At 50.0% G+C, this 16,043-nt stretch overlaps 1 protein-coding gene across 22 annotated transcripts in view; it reads left to right on the forward strand.

The window, feature by feature from the left end:
• Window positions 1–16,043, forward strand: part of MYT1L (myelin transcription factor 1 like) — a 441,118-nt gene that overhangs the window by 229,869 nt on the left and 195,206 nt on the right. Inside the window, exon 5 of one of the 22 annotated variants that reach the window (XM_070069473.2) lies at window positions 14,474–14,564. The exons of the other annotated variants lie outside the window; for them this stretch is intronic. The gene's annotated coding sequence lies outside the window, so the exon portion shown is untranslated. The remainder of the gene's footprint in view (window positions 1–14,473; window positions 14,565–16,043) is intronic. 22 annotated transcript variants of the gene reach the window in all.

Here is a 16,043-nt window from a genome sequence, read left to right on the forward strand (position 1 = left end):
GATACACTAATGTGTATAAAGTGATGTCTTGTTTTGGTTTAGATTGGCCTTTCCCTCTTGATTAGTGATTTGGAATGTCTGTTCATATGCTTATTGGCCATTTGTGTGTCTTCTTTCAAAAAATGTCTATTTAAGTACTTGCTGTAGTCAAGTTGTCTTTTATTGTTGAGCTATGAGAATTCTTTTTATATGCTAGATATGACCCCTCATCAGATACATGATTTGTTTTAAAGACTTATTTATTTTTACTTGGAAGTCAGAGTTACACAGAGAGAGAAGGAGAGGCAAAAAGAGAGAGAGAGGTCTTCCATCCACCGGTTCACTCCTCAGTTGGCCACAATGGCTGGAGCTGTGCTGATCTGAAGCCAGGAGCTAGGACCTTGTTCCCGGTCTCCCACGTGGGTGCAGCAGCCCAAGGACTTGGGCCATCTTCCACTGCTTTCCCAGGCCACATTAGAGAGCTGGATCAGAAGTGGAGCAGCCAGGACTCGAACCAGCACCCATATAGGATGCCGGCACTGCAGGCGGCGGCCTTACCAAACTATGCCACAGCGCTGGCCCCCAGATGCATGATTTGGAAATATCTTGGGGGCCGGCACTGTGGCGTAGCTGGTAAAGCTGCCGAGTCCTGCCTGCTCCATTTCCAATCCAGCTCTCTGCGATGTACTGGGAAAGCAGTGGAAGATGGCCCAAGTCCTTGGGCCCTTGTAGCCAGGTGGGAGACCTGGAGGAAGCTCCTGGCTTCGAATCAACACAGCTCCAGCCATTGCGGCCATCTGGAGAATGAATCAGCAGATGGAAGACCTTTCTCTCTCTGTGCCGCTGCCTCCCTGTAGTTCATTCTTTCAAATAAATAAATATTTCAAAAAAAGAAAATATCTTCTCCTGCATGATGGGCTGCCTTCACTCTGTAGGTGGTGTCCTTTGAAGCAGACTTTTTTTTTCATGTAATCTAATTGTTTCTATTTTTCCCATTTTCTATTAAATATAAAGATTTATTTGAAAAGAATAGAGAAAGAGAAGCAGAAAAATGTCTTCCGTCTAGTTCGCTGTTTGACTTCCCAAATGCTCATAGCCAGGGCTCGACCAAGCTGAAACCAGAGGCAGGAACTCCATCCAGGTCACCCATGTAGGTGGCAAGGACCCATGTACTTGGGTCATCACCTGCCCTCTCCCAGAGTGCACATTAACAGGAAGCTGGAATTGGAAGCAGAGCTTGGACTGGAATTCAGGTACTCTGAAGTGGGATGCAGGTGTCCCAAAAGACATCTTACATGCCTGCCACATTGCCTGTTCTAGCCACCTTTTGTTTTTTTCAGTTTCTATTTTTTTTTAATGACCATACTTTTGGAATCATATCTAAGAAATCATCACCAATTCAAAGTCATGAAGCTTTTCCTCTACATTTTTGTCAGAAAGTTGGATAGTTTTAGTTTTATGTTGAGATCATCAGTCCATTTTGAATTTGTCATTGTGTAGTTTTAGTGTGAATTCCTAGTGCAAGTCCAGCTGCATTCTTTTGTGTGTGGATCTGGGATGTTCCCAGTTCTAGTTTTTGAAAGATTGTCCTTTCCCCATGGAATAGTCTTGTCACCCTTGTGGGAAGTCATTTGCCCAAATAGGTGTGGGTTTCATTCTGGCCTCTTTGTCCTGTCTCACTGCGTGTCCCCAACCTGACTTTATGCCAGGGCCACACTGCTTTGATTCCTGTCACTCTGTAGTAAGTTTTGCCCTCAGGGAGTGCAAAGCCTGCAGCTGTGTTCTTCTCCATGATGTTCCGTCTGCAATGATGCTCTTGAGTTACCTCATGAATTTTAGGGTGTGTTTTTCTGTTTCTGCAGAAATATCTGCTCTTGAGGTTTTGGTGGATTCCACCTAGAATCCACAATCCTATGGCTAACTCTCTGGATCAGGCAGAAACAGAGGTTTGCATACTTTCCCTTAATTCATTTTCTTTTTTTAAAATTTTTTTTAAATTTTTTAAAAAATTTTTTTGACAGGCAGAGTGGACAGTGAGAGAGAGAGAGAGACAGAGAGAAAGGTCTTCCTTTGCCGTTGGTTCACCCTCCAATGGCTGCCGCGGCCAGAGCGCTGCGGCCGGCACACTGCGCTGATCCGATGGCAGGAGCCAGGTGCTTCTCCTGGTCTCCCATGGGGTGCAGGGCCCAAGGACTTGGGCCATCCTCCACTGCACTCCCTGGCCACAGCAGAGAGCTGGCCTGGAAGAGGGGCAACCGGGACAGAATCCGGCGCCCCACCGGGACTAGAACCCAGTGTGCCGGCGCCGCAAGGTGGAGGATTAGCCTAGTGAGCCGCGGCGCCGGCCCCTTAATTCATTTTCATACGCAGTTTGAGCATGGACCATGGTCTTACATTTTTTTTTCAGTTTGAAAAACGATCAGGTTTTATGACCTCTTTTGTGTAAGTCTGATTTGGTGAGCAATAAGCAATCTCTGTGTCTAAAAAAGTTGGATATGAAGGCTTCGAAGATCTGCCCTGAGGACGCTCTCTGTTGAATTTCTGAAACTGCATTTTGAAGACTTTGGTTCCCCAGAGGTGACTCCCATGGTAGAAGACCAGCGATGATGAGGAACAAACAACAAATGCATAGGCACCTTTCCCAACATGCAGGATCTGTTGCTGATAATGAGAAACTAGAAGACACTGAAAATTAGATACTTAGATATTATGGGGTGTCGTCCAAAGCCACAGTCAGTCCTAACCATACAGAGAGCTCCGAGTGCAGGATCCGACACCACCTGTTTCATCTTCATGTAGTAAATCTTACCTCTGGAAGAGCCCCACCACTCATGGTCCAGCCCTGGGAACCACTGAACTCCTGCGGAAGAGGGACCATCATTCCCACTTAGAGGTCACTCGGGGAGGATTGGAGAGCGTTGGAGGTCACACAAGACTGATTGACAATTAGCCGAGAGTGTACTGTGTCGTGGGGAGAAGGTGGGCTGCAGTGAGCTGGAAAGGAATGCTGTTTGGTTATCTGAATTTAACACAGATCACTAACTTCCAGTCATTCATCCAACTTTAGGTCCAAGCTTCAGACAAATACTCAAAAGTTAGCCTCAGAAATTACATGACAAGAAATGCAGAGGACAGCCGGTGTTCACCTGCTCCCCTTTCCTTCATGGGCACTGAGCGACAGTGTGTGCTTGCCTTGCTCATCAGTGTCTTGCCCGGCAGTGTTGAGTGGCTCCCTTGTGCCCAGGACCTTTTGGGTTTCTGCAGGTGTGAAAATGGATCCGACACAGCCACTGCCTCCCAGAGCTCACAGCGTGAGTGTCAGGCACGCGGCGGCAGTGAGACAAGACAAAGCCTCCACCTGCAGCATAGACCGTGTCTTGCTCCTGTCTGTGGTCCCAGCCTGTCACGGTTGCTCTCCTGGGTGCTGCTTGCCTCCCACCGAGTCAGCAGAGGTCTGTGTGAGGCAGTTTCAGAGGACTCAAAGAGACTTTAACTATGCCTGAGATCAAGGGCGGCACTGCAGAGGAAGCAACCCAGAACTGGGTCTTTCTCGATTAGTTCATTAGATGAAAGATCTGACAGCTACTTTCTAGGCAGAAAAAAACAGCACACCTAGAATAGGCACAGATTTGGAATGCCAGTCAGGTGCCAGCACAGCTATGTGTGAGAACAAAGTACTCCATCCCTAGAAGCTGAGGTGTTTGTAAACTGAGTATGGGGACTCTACAGACTGTGGGGGTGGGTACTGAGTGGACTGAGCATGACTACTGGATAGAACAAGTATAGCTACTGATAGATAGTGTTGGTACTGTATGGACTGAGCATGGGAACTGGATGGACTGATCACAGGTACTGTATGGACTGAGTGTGTATTTTATGAACTGAGTGTTGGTATTGATTGTTCAGAGGCACTACATGGACTGAGCCTAAGTACTGTGTTGACTGAGTGTGGGTACTATATGGACTGATCACAGCATTATATGGAGTGAGTAAGGGTACTGTGTGGATTGAGTGCAGGTACTGATACTGTGTGGACCGAGAGCGAACATTTTATGTATTGAGCATGGGTATTATATTCATTGGTCACAGGAACTGTATGGACTGAGCCTGAGTACTGTATGGACTGAGTATGGGTACTGTATGGACTGAGTGTGGGTACTGTGTTAACTGATCATGAGTACTATATGGACTGATAATGGCAACATGACTAAGTGTGGGTACTGTGTGGACTGAGCATGGGTACTGTATGGATGGACTGTGAGTACTTACTTAATGTATTAATTGGTCACAGGCAGTGTATGGACTGTGCGTAGGTACTGTGTGGACTGAATGTGGGAATTCTAAGGACTGAGCATGGGTACTGTATTTTCTGGTCACAGGTACTATGTGGACTGAGTATGGATACAGTCTGAGCACAGTACTGGTTTCCTGGGCATAAGATCTATGAGGACTGAACATCAGTACCAGATGGTTTCTATAGTCCACAGTACACAGAATGCTACTATAGGGTCTATGTCTTGTCCTTTCAGATAGAGCATGTAACAGAATGAGTCACTCAGGATGGTTGTTCCTTCTCTCCACCCTGCAAACCAATGATGACCTCCTGTCACCCATTTCCCAACACCCTGCCTACCCCAGCATGCAATGCGGCTGTGTTCCACTGTCTGAATTTGGGGTAGCGACTGTTGGGCAGTTCTCCAGCTTTAGATCCCCTGATGGTTCTGCTCTTCCTACCCTTTATGCTGCAACCCAAAATCAGATACTCGGCAGATAGACCCTTAGCACTAACTGACAGCACCAGGCAGTTGCTGTGGCACCCAGCCCCGGGCCCTGCTGCAACAGTGGCTCCCAGCTCCTCCTCACCCTGCAACACATCATCTTCTCTTTCTACAGCAGCTAATGTCCGTTAGCATCTCCACTTAAGAAGAAGGACTTTGGGACTTGCTCTTATGCGAGAAGTAATAGTGCCACAGAACGAGATTCCGATCGAGGGCATTTTATGTCCTCTTGTGTCCCAATTAGCTGCTGTGATTGCTGAGCCATGAGCACCTGTGGTGCCTCCGCAGCTGGTGCTCTAGGAAATCCAATTTCCCCTGCACCAGAGCCCAAAGAGAAAATCACACCCTGCTTTCAATTTCCATGCTAAGGACTTTGCTTAAAATAAAATCAATATGTTTCCCAAAAAACCACTCGGATGACATTCCGAATGGTGATTATTTTAGAGAGGAGTGCATTGTGCGTCCAGAAGGAGAAATCTGCTGAAGGACTCCAGTGTAAATCTGCACTCTGTGATCCTTTGAAAACGGCAGCAAATGGCGTTAGATTTAATCCTGATACTGCCAACACCTCTTTGCCTTTGGGTAAAGCCTTTAAAATCTGTTGTTTTGTTTTGTTGTAAAATAGAAATAAATGGGCTTTATAAAAGGCATGTGAGTCGAGTATGTGAACCTGGTGTCAACTACAAGTGATGATACTACTACCTAAGCATCTATTAAGTGTGCGTTCACCAAGCGTGGTTCAGCCTAGCTCGTTTCATACTCAGAAACATCCTGTGAAGTCGGCGCTGTTCTTGCCATACTATGATGCACAGAGAGGTGAGGCCACTTGTCCAGGCTACAGGGTTGGAGAAGGCAGCAGGGGGATTCAGAGGGGGTAGGCGTCTGGTCTTCTGAGCTGTCTGCCAGGCACTGTGAGGTACTGTCTACCATCCCTGCGAGGTAGTGTGCAGGTTTCGCACAATTCTGTTCTTGCGTCTTGTCCATCAGGATTATACGCATTCATAATGTGTGGACACATGAAGATTGGTGAGACTGCTAGGCTGGTGCAGTGCTATAAACTACAACTCATAGTTCCATAATCTCAACATCCTTCCCCAGAAAACAATCAAATAATTTTGAGTCATGCCTTTCAAAATCATCACTGTCCTGAAAGAATGCTTTTCAGTTGTCTTCATAGTAATCACGCTCAGTGCTTCAAATTTGTTAATTTTTCACTGTAACAGTATTCATTACAATATGAGGTGATAAAGTCTATGGATAGCCAAAAACAAATGCAACTGTTTTCTCTTTGGCTTTTTCCGAACTTCATTTAGGAAACAGCAGAAATTTGCATTTCTCATGACTTGCATAGCCTGATCCTATACCACCAGTGTGTCAGAAAGTAGGACACCAAACTGCTGAGTGTATCCTCCTGTCCTAGGTGAGGGGATGTGGCAAGCCAGATCTCTTCCCTCTTGATTGAGGACAGTAATCTCCAGTTAGTGGGCGTTTGACTGAGGGCAAGGAGGAAGCTGTGAGGTCATTTGAGACCGCGGGTCGCTGAGGGCTTTCAGATCTCAGTATGAGTTGTGTACTGTGAAGGGAGTGGGCAATCATAGTTCACCTGGGAGGAGGGGCACGGAGATCACAAGCCAGGAGCCCCTCTTTGTCTTGCTACTGAGCACCCCACAGGCCAAGAAAACTGAAGGAATGCTTTCCACGCAGGAGTTTCAGAGCTTCTATGTCTTCTCTCCGATGTCCCCTTGACTAAAACCCAGGAACCTTCCTAACCCAGAGGTGCCAGGGTTGCACACAGCACTGTGTTGAAGCTGTGCCCCCTGGCTCTGAACTCCCCAGAACTGATCCACAGGGGACGCAGTGGAGTGGCAGGGGCAGGGGGAGCTGTCCTAGCATCACTGGTCTCAAACCATGTGTCAGAAATTCTGTAGAAGAGCAGAAACACTGGGGTGGTTGCTGAGGGGCCAGCGTTCAGCTCAGTGCTGGGACTCAGCTGGCAGCGAGCTAGTCTGAGATCTGACAGCTCCATGGTACGCACTGGGCAGGCCCACACCTCAAGGAGTGGACTTGAGCTCCTTGGAGACTGTCCAGGGAACCCTCTGTGGGGGTGGAGAGCATATCCCGCAGCCTTTGCTGCCAGACTGTACAGTGATGTGTGCTACGTGTGGATTTTGTTTGTTGTTTTCATATTTCCTCCTAATCATGTTTACATTCTTTCCTTGGGTCTGAATTTTAGGTTGACAAAAAAAATTGTGTACTTTGTACACCATATTACTCATAAAGACCTACTATTAGTATGTTTAGACAAGCATTCTGCTTAAATAACTAGTCACATCTTCCAGATAAGCTTTTTATAGCTAATGGCTTTGTCTGCTCATGTCAATAGTCCCTTTCATATGCAGGGAGCCACATTTTATCAAAAAATAGCCCTATGGTGAACTTTAGTTTCCTTCTAAAACACGGAAACTAGTGATTGATTTAATTTGCTAAGCCTTGCACAGCGCATCTCCAAAAGAGGGAGGGCAGGTGTGGAGTGATGGGCAATCTTCGTCCCCACTGCTGAGGAAGGATTCTTATGGAGCCACATTCCACAGATGGTTCTAGAATGGCCACTGCAGGGACATCTTGGGAGGGTGGAGCAAAAGCAGTTCTCAGGTATATCATTTTCACTACCCTTGGGGCTTATTCTCACTTGGCCAGGCAGCATTCCAGTGATCTTGACCCTTATCTCATGGGCAGCTTTCTTAAGTATATAAATTAAATGTATAATTTTTGAGTGGTAATTAATAGGGATTTGTCAAAGCATAAACATGCATAGGTCCTGAAACGTGTGTTACACTGAAGCACAGATGTATGGAAGTTAAATGAATCATCTTCCCTTATCAGAAGTTCTTTCGAGAGGATTTCAAAAGATGGAAATTGAAAGGCAGGCATTGTTTTGATGTTGCTGAAATAGACAGGAAACAGCACCGCTTGAGAAGTCAGCAGATGTGAATAGAGTCAAGACTTGCTAGCATGTTAAAGTTAACAAGTGAAAATGTCAGCTGGAAATGGACAGAGGCCATTGGAGCTCTTTCAGGGAAGGTAGTGTTGGGGTTTCCATGAAAAAAGCTCACACTCATCAGCTTCACAGGCAGCTGGAGCTGCGGTGTTGCAACCCTGCTTGTCAGTCGACGATAAGCAAGCAAGTGGCTCATGTGGGTATTGAGTATGGACTATGTGTGCTGGCAGTACCAATGACATTTGGAAGGATATGCTCGCCCCGTTGGTAATTCCACTTCCACATAGAATGCCGACACTCATGTGAGTGAGAGTTGTGTCAGAGGCCATATGCAAGGTAGCAGCCCAACCACCAACAGAAGAGCTCCTGCCAGGTGTGGGCGTTGGGGCAGAGGTCCTGATGGCTCCTGGGGGCAGGTGTGGGCGTTGGGGCAGAGGTCCTGATGGCTCCTGGGGGGCAGGTGTGGGCGTTGGGGCAGAGGTCCTGATGGCTCCTGGGGGCAGGTGTGGGCGTTGGGGCAGAGGTCCTGATGGCTCCTGGGGGGCAGGAGTGGGCATTGGGGCAGAGGTCCTGATGGCTCCTGGGGGCAGGTGTGGGCGTTGGGGCAGAGGTCCTGATGGCTCCTGGGGGGCAGGTGTGGGCGTTGGGGCAGAGGTCCTGATGGCTCCTGGGGGCAGGTGTGGGTGTTGGGGCAGAGGTCCTGATGGCACCACAGGACAGGTGAGAGTAAGATGGGAAGAGAGAAGGAGGGAAAGGAAAGGATGAAATAAGGAAGGGGGGAGGGAGGGGAAAGGGAGGAGGCATGGATGGACAGACGGACCTACTGGATCAAAACCCCGGCTTCCCCCGACCAACCCCACAACTTTGGACAAACTACTTGCTATCTACATACCTCAATTTCCTTTTCTGTATATTAGGAATCATCACATTTCTACCTAAGAGGGTTGTGGAAAGGCATTTGTGAGCATTTTACAAGTGTTGACTATTTCTACGGCATTCATTAGAGTCTTATTTGTAAGAACAGAATTTTGGAAACATTCAAATGTCCTATCCATGGGGGACTGGTCAAGATCCTGCTGCCTCCACATCAGCAGCACCGAAGATTTATTTGTAAATGGGAGGATCCTGTGAACCCAGGCCGAGATACACTGTCAAAGAACTGCAGGGCGTAGTCCACGTGCTTGTACCGGGTGGGCCATGCCAGAGCAGCCTCACGGGGGAAGGGCTGTGGGCCTGGAAGGAAGCGGAAGCAGAGGACTCTTAGTGTGATGAGCGTTGATGCCAGGAGTGTGGCCACCTCTGAGAAATTCCTCGTTACATTTCTGCTCACCACATATTCATGGTGCATGTGCAAGCCAGTGTGTCAGAGCCACAAAGTCCTAGGGCAAAGTCCACGAGCACCCAGCAGGACATTGAGGGAGCTGGAAGTGCTGGCTGAGAGAGCAGCAGGGGCTCCACAGGGAAGAGATGCGTCCAGTAACATCATGGAGCCAAACACAGAGAACTAGACTCTTGGGAAGACGGACGCTGTCCTCGAGAGCCAGCCTTGCCCCACGGATTTGAGAGCGTGGGGGTCTCCCTCTGGCCTTGCCCCATTGATTTGAGAGCGTGGGGGTCTCCCTCTGGCCTTGCCCCGCGGGTTTGAGAGCGTGGGGGTCTCCCTCTGGCCTTGCCCCGCGGGTTTGAGAGCGTGGGGGTCTCCCTCTGGCCTTGCCCCGCGGGTTTGAGAGCGTGGGGGTCTCCCTCTGGCCTGCCCCATGGATTTGAGAGTGTGGGGGTCTCCCTCTGGCCTTGCCCCGCGGATTTGAGAGCGTGGGGGTCTCCCTCTGGCCTTGCCCCATGGATTTGAGAGCGTGGAGGTCTCCCTCTGGCCTTGCCCCGCAGATTTGAGAGCGTGGGGGTCTCCCTCTGGCCTTGCCCCATGGATTTGAGAGTGTGGAGGTCTCCCTCTGGCCTTACCCCGCAGATTTGAGAGCGTGGGGGTCTCCCTCTGGCCTTGCCCCATGGATTTGAGAGCGTGGGGGTCTCCCTCTGGCCTTGCCCCATGGATTTGAGAGCGTGGGGGTCTCCCTCTGGCCTTGCCCCATGGATTTGAGAGCGTGGGGGTCTCCCTCTGGCCTTGCCCCATGGATTTGAGAGCGTGGGGGTCTCCCTCTGGCCTTGCCCCATGGATTTGAGAGCGTGGGGGTCTCCCTCTGGCCTTGCCCCATGGATTTGAGAGCGTGGGGGTCTCCCTCTGGCCTTGCCCCATGGATTTGAGAGCGTGGGGGTCTCCCTCTGGCCTTGCCCCATGGATTTGAGAGCGTGGGGGTCTCCCTCTGGCCTTGCCCCATGGATTTGAGAGCGTGGGGGTCTCCCTCTGGCATGTGCCCAAGCGTCTGGGCAGCAGAGCACACGGCTCCTGTTGGGGAGGCAGGAATGTGTCTGAAGTCAGTGCACAACTCTGAGCAGCGCACTGGGACACTGGAACCTAGTGGAAATGTTGGGCCTGCTCTCCTAAGAACAAAATGCTACACAGTGGAAAAGGAGGGTAGATGAGAATTCACCCACAGGATACGGGGCATTTGCTTCATTTTCCTAATGCCACAGCTCACGAGCAGATGAGCGGCTCGACTGCTCTGAGTTACTCAAAGCCCTTGCAGACACACATTCCCCTCACTCCCAGCACAGCTTTGTGGGGACCCCTCCCAGGGCTTCCCCCAGGGTGCGGCACCAAGGCCTGTCTTCTCAGCACCTCCAGGAAGGGCAGGAAGAGCCAGGGCCACGAGGCAGCGGCTGCAGGAACTCCGTGCCCAGCCCTGGGTGTCTGCACGGTGACAGATGCAGCTCCCCTCCCGTCATTTCACGGGAGAGTTACATGATCACTCTCATTAGTGCTAATGGGAGTTTCTGTGTACATCTTATGGGCTGGAAGGTAAGAAGAAAGCCAGTGTTCTTTTATTCTTCACAGATTCTCCTGCTGAAGGCTCTCCTCCTTCAGGCTGGGGCTGGCCTTGATGTACTCTTAGAGGCCTTGTGCTCTGCTGCAGCTCTTCATTTGCATGGAAATGGACCATAATCAGAGTTCTGGGCCCACATGTTTAAACACCTCCTGCTTGTGCCATCATCCTGGCGAGCTCAGATATCCAATTAGTGCAACTGATCCAACAAATTTCCATGTGTCACTTGTACCTGCTGTGAATGTCATTCTGCTCAGTGATAATGGGTCTTGCATCCCAAAATAGAGGTAGGGGTAGAGGGGTGGGGACACACAGTCCTTGTTGTGGGCTGAGTTATTTTTAAAGTGACTACAGGCACAACCCTTTTTAAAGAGACAGCGTCTGACCAGAGCCAGGGCTGGGCTTAGGAGAGGATGGCCAGCAAGCCCGCATCACCCAGTCTTCATGCCCCGAGGTTTGACACGTGGATCCGCTGGTGTCAGCACAGGTGCTTAGAGGAGATCTGAGGCACTAAGCAGCATAATTTCACTACATGGGGAAGAGGGAAGGGTCCAGCTTTTCCAAGCCCATCGAACAGTTCCTTGCTGCTGCTCTGAGAACATGTCACTTGCCCACCATCTCAGATGACAACACTCAGAGCTCTGAAACCTCTGCTGTTGAAGTGGGGAGGAGGTTGGTGGGGGAGTCTGACACAAGGCAGACGTGTAGCTGCTGACGGAAGTGGACCATGGCCTGTGAGGGAAACGTTCTGTCCAGAGTGAGGAATGTGTGTTGTGTAGGAAGGCCAGTGACTTGCAGACAGGGAGACCCCGCCCTCTCATTTGCATGAGGGTAACCTGGTAACACAGAGGAGAAGGCACTTCTGAGTATGGGCAGGGAGCTGGCATTTTAACAAAGAGAGAACTGCTTTAAATAGTTAATCTAGGAAGCCAGTTCATTAATTAAACTAACAGTGGAAGAAAGGTGCCTCCCTAAGCTTTCTCTTTAATTTTTTCTTGAATGTTTGTTTATTTGAAAGGCAAAGTAACAGAGAGAGTTAAGGAGACAGATCTTCCATCTGCTGGTTCACTCCCCCACTCCCTGGGTCTGGGCCAGGTCTAAACCAGTACCTGAAACTCAGTGCCTTGTTTCCTGGTGACTCAGCTACCGGAGCCATCAGCAGCTTCACAGGCAGGGTAATAGGAAGCTGGATTGGAAGCAGAGGTGGACTCAATCCCAAGCACTCTGATATGTGATACAGATATCGCAAGTGGTGACTTAATACACTGCACCACAATGCCTGTGCCCTGAGCTGTTTCCTTTATCAAGGTTTGATTCACCCCCCCCCCAAAAAAAAGATGGACTCCATCTTTGTCAATCAAAATGATAAAATTATGTCTTTCTAATAAAATCCTCCTTTAGTCTGAATTTCGTATCTTTATTGGAGATGATTGTTAAGTTAAACCTCACCTTAGCTACTGTGTGGATGGCTTGGTGAGCTGTGTGAGTCCAGACGCAGGCATTCGCTGGCTCATTCAGCAGATGGCACTGAGAGTCGCCGGCATCCAGGCCCTGATCAGATGCTGGCGGCACAGCAGGGGCCAGAGCAAGAACGCCTCCTCGCTGGGCTCAGCCTCCAGGAATATGTGAGAGAGACAAAGGTGTGCTATCACAGGATGTGCTATCGTGCTAACAGTTGGTTCTGAAGTCTCCAGGGAGGTGGGGGAGAGGAGGCCCGTGAGGCTGGAGGACCAGAGAGGTGCCTTTTCACCCATTCCTCACCACGAATACACTGCGTGGTCCAGTGGTGCCCTGTACCATGCAGCAGATAGACCAGGTGCCTTTGGAGGACACAGGCTTGGTAGCAGAACTGGGATCAGTACAGGCACGGTGTGGTTTTCTGGAATGATCCGGTAGATGAGGTAGAGCATGGAAGGAGACAGCAAGGGGGGCAGTGAGTGTTGGAGAGAGCTCTCTGAGGAGGCATGCAGGAGGGTTTTGTGCCCAGGAGGAAGGTAACCACTGACAGGAGCAGGACAGTTTATAGGGTTGAACAGAAGGTACAGACTAGGGTGGAGCTTCCCCTGTGGCCTGTGGGAGTTATCTTGTGGTAGTTTCTGTCTTCCTGGTGAAATGGCAAGTGAAGCCATCATCAAAGAAGGCAGGGAATGCAGAGGGGATTGGAGTGTGGATGAGAGAGAATGGCCACAGAGTGGAGAGAGGGAGCAAGAAGGTGTGATGTTGGGGAGAGGGGCACGAGAGATCCTTTGAGCCTGTGGCCCAGCCCTGAAGTCCGAACGGAGGGCGTGGCACAGGTGTTTTTCAGGCACACTCAGCTGAGGGTTTGACTCTTCCCAGGGGCAGATTTAAGTGAGAGGCAGCCAAGGCAAACATGGAGCCTGCCAAGCTCTGAGTGTCTTCCTGATCACACAGTGGAAGAGATGAGTGGAAGTGTAGCCAGGAGGTGGTGGCAGGACCCGTGAGCCCTGATGGGCCCTCAAGAATTGCTGGACTCAGGGAGGGAGCTGTGAAGTTAGGAGGTCACACTCAGCTGAGTCGGCGCTTGAGTCTGCTGTTGTGAGACTGGGTGCTGCCTGGCCAGAGCAGAAGCCTGAGGCAAGACATGAGGAGTAGAGACTGCCAGAGTCTGGGTGTGGGGAGGGTCCCTGACCAGCACAGACGTGGTCAGGACTCCCTCAGAGTAGTTTGGAGACAACAGTTGTGAGCCAGGGCTGGAGTCGGCTGGGGGTATATCCTTTAGTGTGGGACTACACTGGGAGTGTGGGAGCCTTAGGAGCTGAGCGTCAAAGCTGGAGGATTTTAGGGAGAATGATCTGGGAGTCCCTATGGAACAGGTGCACCCCACCCAGCCAAGTGCCCTGGGCAAGAGAGAGCTGCCCAGATGGCATCAGGACACAAACAAAGATTCAACACTGCATCACAATGAAAACAAACCCTGGGGGCAGCACTGTGGCACATATTAGAGTAAGCCGCAGCCTGCAATGCCGGCATCCAGTATGGGTGCTGTTTGGAGTCCCAACTATGCCACTTCTGATCCAATTCTCTGCTAGTGTGGGAAAGCAGCAGAAGATGGCCCAAGTCCTTGGACCCCTGCACCCACTAAGGAGAACCAGATAGAGTTTTTTGTTTTGGTATGGCCCAGCCCTGGCCTTTGTGGCATTTGCATAGTGAACCACTGGATGGAAATTCTCTGTGTGTGTCTCCCTCTTACTCTGTAACTCTCTAACTCTGCCTTTCAAATAAATAAGTAAATGTTAAAAAAAAAAAAAAGGAAAAGAAAAGAAATCTAGACAGGTGGACTTCAACAGAAAGTCATTTGGAAGAGAGCTAAAGGTACAGAGAGAAGCCAGCCATTTCCTCAGGACCACTTGAGTATAAGGTCAGTTTGTATCTGAGGAGAAGGGAAGAGCTGTTCTGCCTCCAGAGAACCTTGGAGTTGCTGAAGTCAGAAGGCAGCTGTGACTCGACTCTGATGTCTACTGAACCCCTGCTCAGGCTTCGAGAGAGAGCTGCTCTTCTTTCCTGAAAATTCATATTGAGCTAGGGAAATGTGTCTCCAGTGAGTGAGCGGAGGGCAGGGTCTCCCGGGGGCCCCCAGGTACTTGGGACAGGCTCTCTTGCAAGCAAATGACACCCCAGTTCTCTCTAACCAGGGAGAATGGGAGCTATAGCGGGAGATTTTTCTGATGTCTTGGTCATTTGATAAAAGAGTATCTTTGAAAAACTAAATATAATTATGGCATGATCCAATTTACAATCCATTCCAATTCTGCCTACAGAGCCCTGAGCAGCTCTCCTGGGGGCGGCTACTCAGACCAAGGCTCAGCAGTGACTCTGGTCCCTGTACTGCAACAATTTGGAATCTGGAAGGTGAGCTTCCTCAAAGGAAGAGGGATATCTTGTGGAATGTGAGATACTTTATGATGGATTTGCAGGCAATCTGCACACAGCACACATGTGGCAATTTCATAGTCTTTATCGTTTCCACTAATAGTATATTGATGTCATATAATTCAATTCCCACCTTCCTCCAAAGCTTTCACTTAATTCAGAAGAGCCACTTACCAGAAACATGTTTTATATTTACCAACTCTGAGTATCTTTTATAAGACTGAAACTCAGGTGGTGGCCATCACTAGTTTCAGTAATGCAGTGCACAGTCCCCGCTGTGCCCCAGCAGCTTCAGCCTCTGTTTGCTAGGCCAGTGTCCTGTATCAGAATTCCAGCGGCCATGCTTCCCACCCAGCTTCCTGCTAACACTCTTGGCCCTGTGTGGTTAATTTTCTTGTCTGAACAACACTCAGCTGCACTTCATAACACACATTGCAGGTGCCAGCACTGTGGTGTAGCAGTTAAAGCTGCTGCCTGCAACGCCAGCATCCCATTTGGGCAGCTGCTGTGTCCCACCTGCTCTACTTCTCATCCAGCTTCCTGCTAATGGACTGGAAAATGCTCTGGAAGATGGCCCAGGTGTTTGGGCCCTGCACCCATATGGGAGACCAGAATGAAGCGTGTGACTCCTGGCTTCAGCCTGCCCCAGTCCTGGTCTTTGCGGCCACTTGGGGAGTGAACCAGTGGATAAAATATTATTCTCTGGCCGGCGCCGTGGCTCAGTAGGCTAATCCTCTGCCTTGCGGCACCAGCACACTGGGTTCTAGTCTCGGTCGGGGCGCCAGATTCTGTCCCGGTTGCCCCTTTTCCAGGCCAGCTCTCTGCTGTGGCCAGGGAGTGCAGTGGAGGATGGCCCAAGTCCTTGGGCCCTGCACCCCATGGGAGACCAGGAGAAGCACCTGGCTCCTGCCTTCGGATAGGCGCTGTGCACCGGCCGCAGCGCGCCGGCCGTGGCGGCTATTGGAGGGTGAACCAACGGCAAAAGGAAGACCTTTCTCTCTGTCTCTCTCTCTCTCACTGTCCACTCTGCCTGTCAGAAAAAAAAAATATTATTCTCTGTCTTTCCCTCTCTCTAACTCTGACATTCAAATACATAAATATTTTTTAAAAGTAAAAATAAACATATTGCTGCATCAGGTTACCTCAGGCAGGAAGGCATTCCAGTGTTTGGCCAAGTTGTCACCAGATAGGGCCTGCCACCCACTCCAAAGAAGGCAGACTCCGACTGCGCATACTGTGTGTGTCAATCGGGCACACACAGAGGAGTTCCCATGTGTACAGCCCAGGACGAAGTACTAAGGAGAGACCCTTTTGCCGAGTTACAGTGCAGCAAAGGTTACTCTGCAGGACACGGGGCAGTGAGGGGATAGTGGGAGATGCATATCTCCACATGACCAGCTCTCAGCACAGCAGGCCCTCCCATCCTCTCAGGAGCACACAGGTCCACACACGTGCACT

The sequence above is a fragment of the Oryctolagus cuniculus genome, chromosome 2 (assembly GCF_051225735.1).
Source record: "Oryctolagus cuniculus isolate XC-2025 breed Fujian yellow rabbit chromosome 2, ASM5122573v1, whole genome shotgun sequence".
Lineage (NCBI taxonomy): Eukaryota > Metazoa > Chordata > Mammalia > Lagomorpha > Leporidae > Oryctolagus > Oryctolagus cuniculus.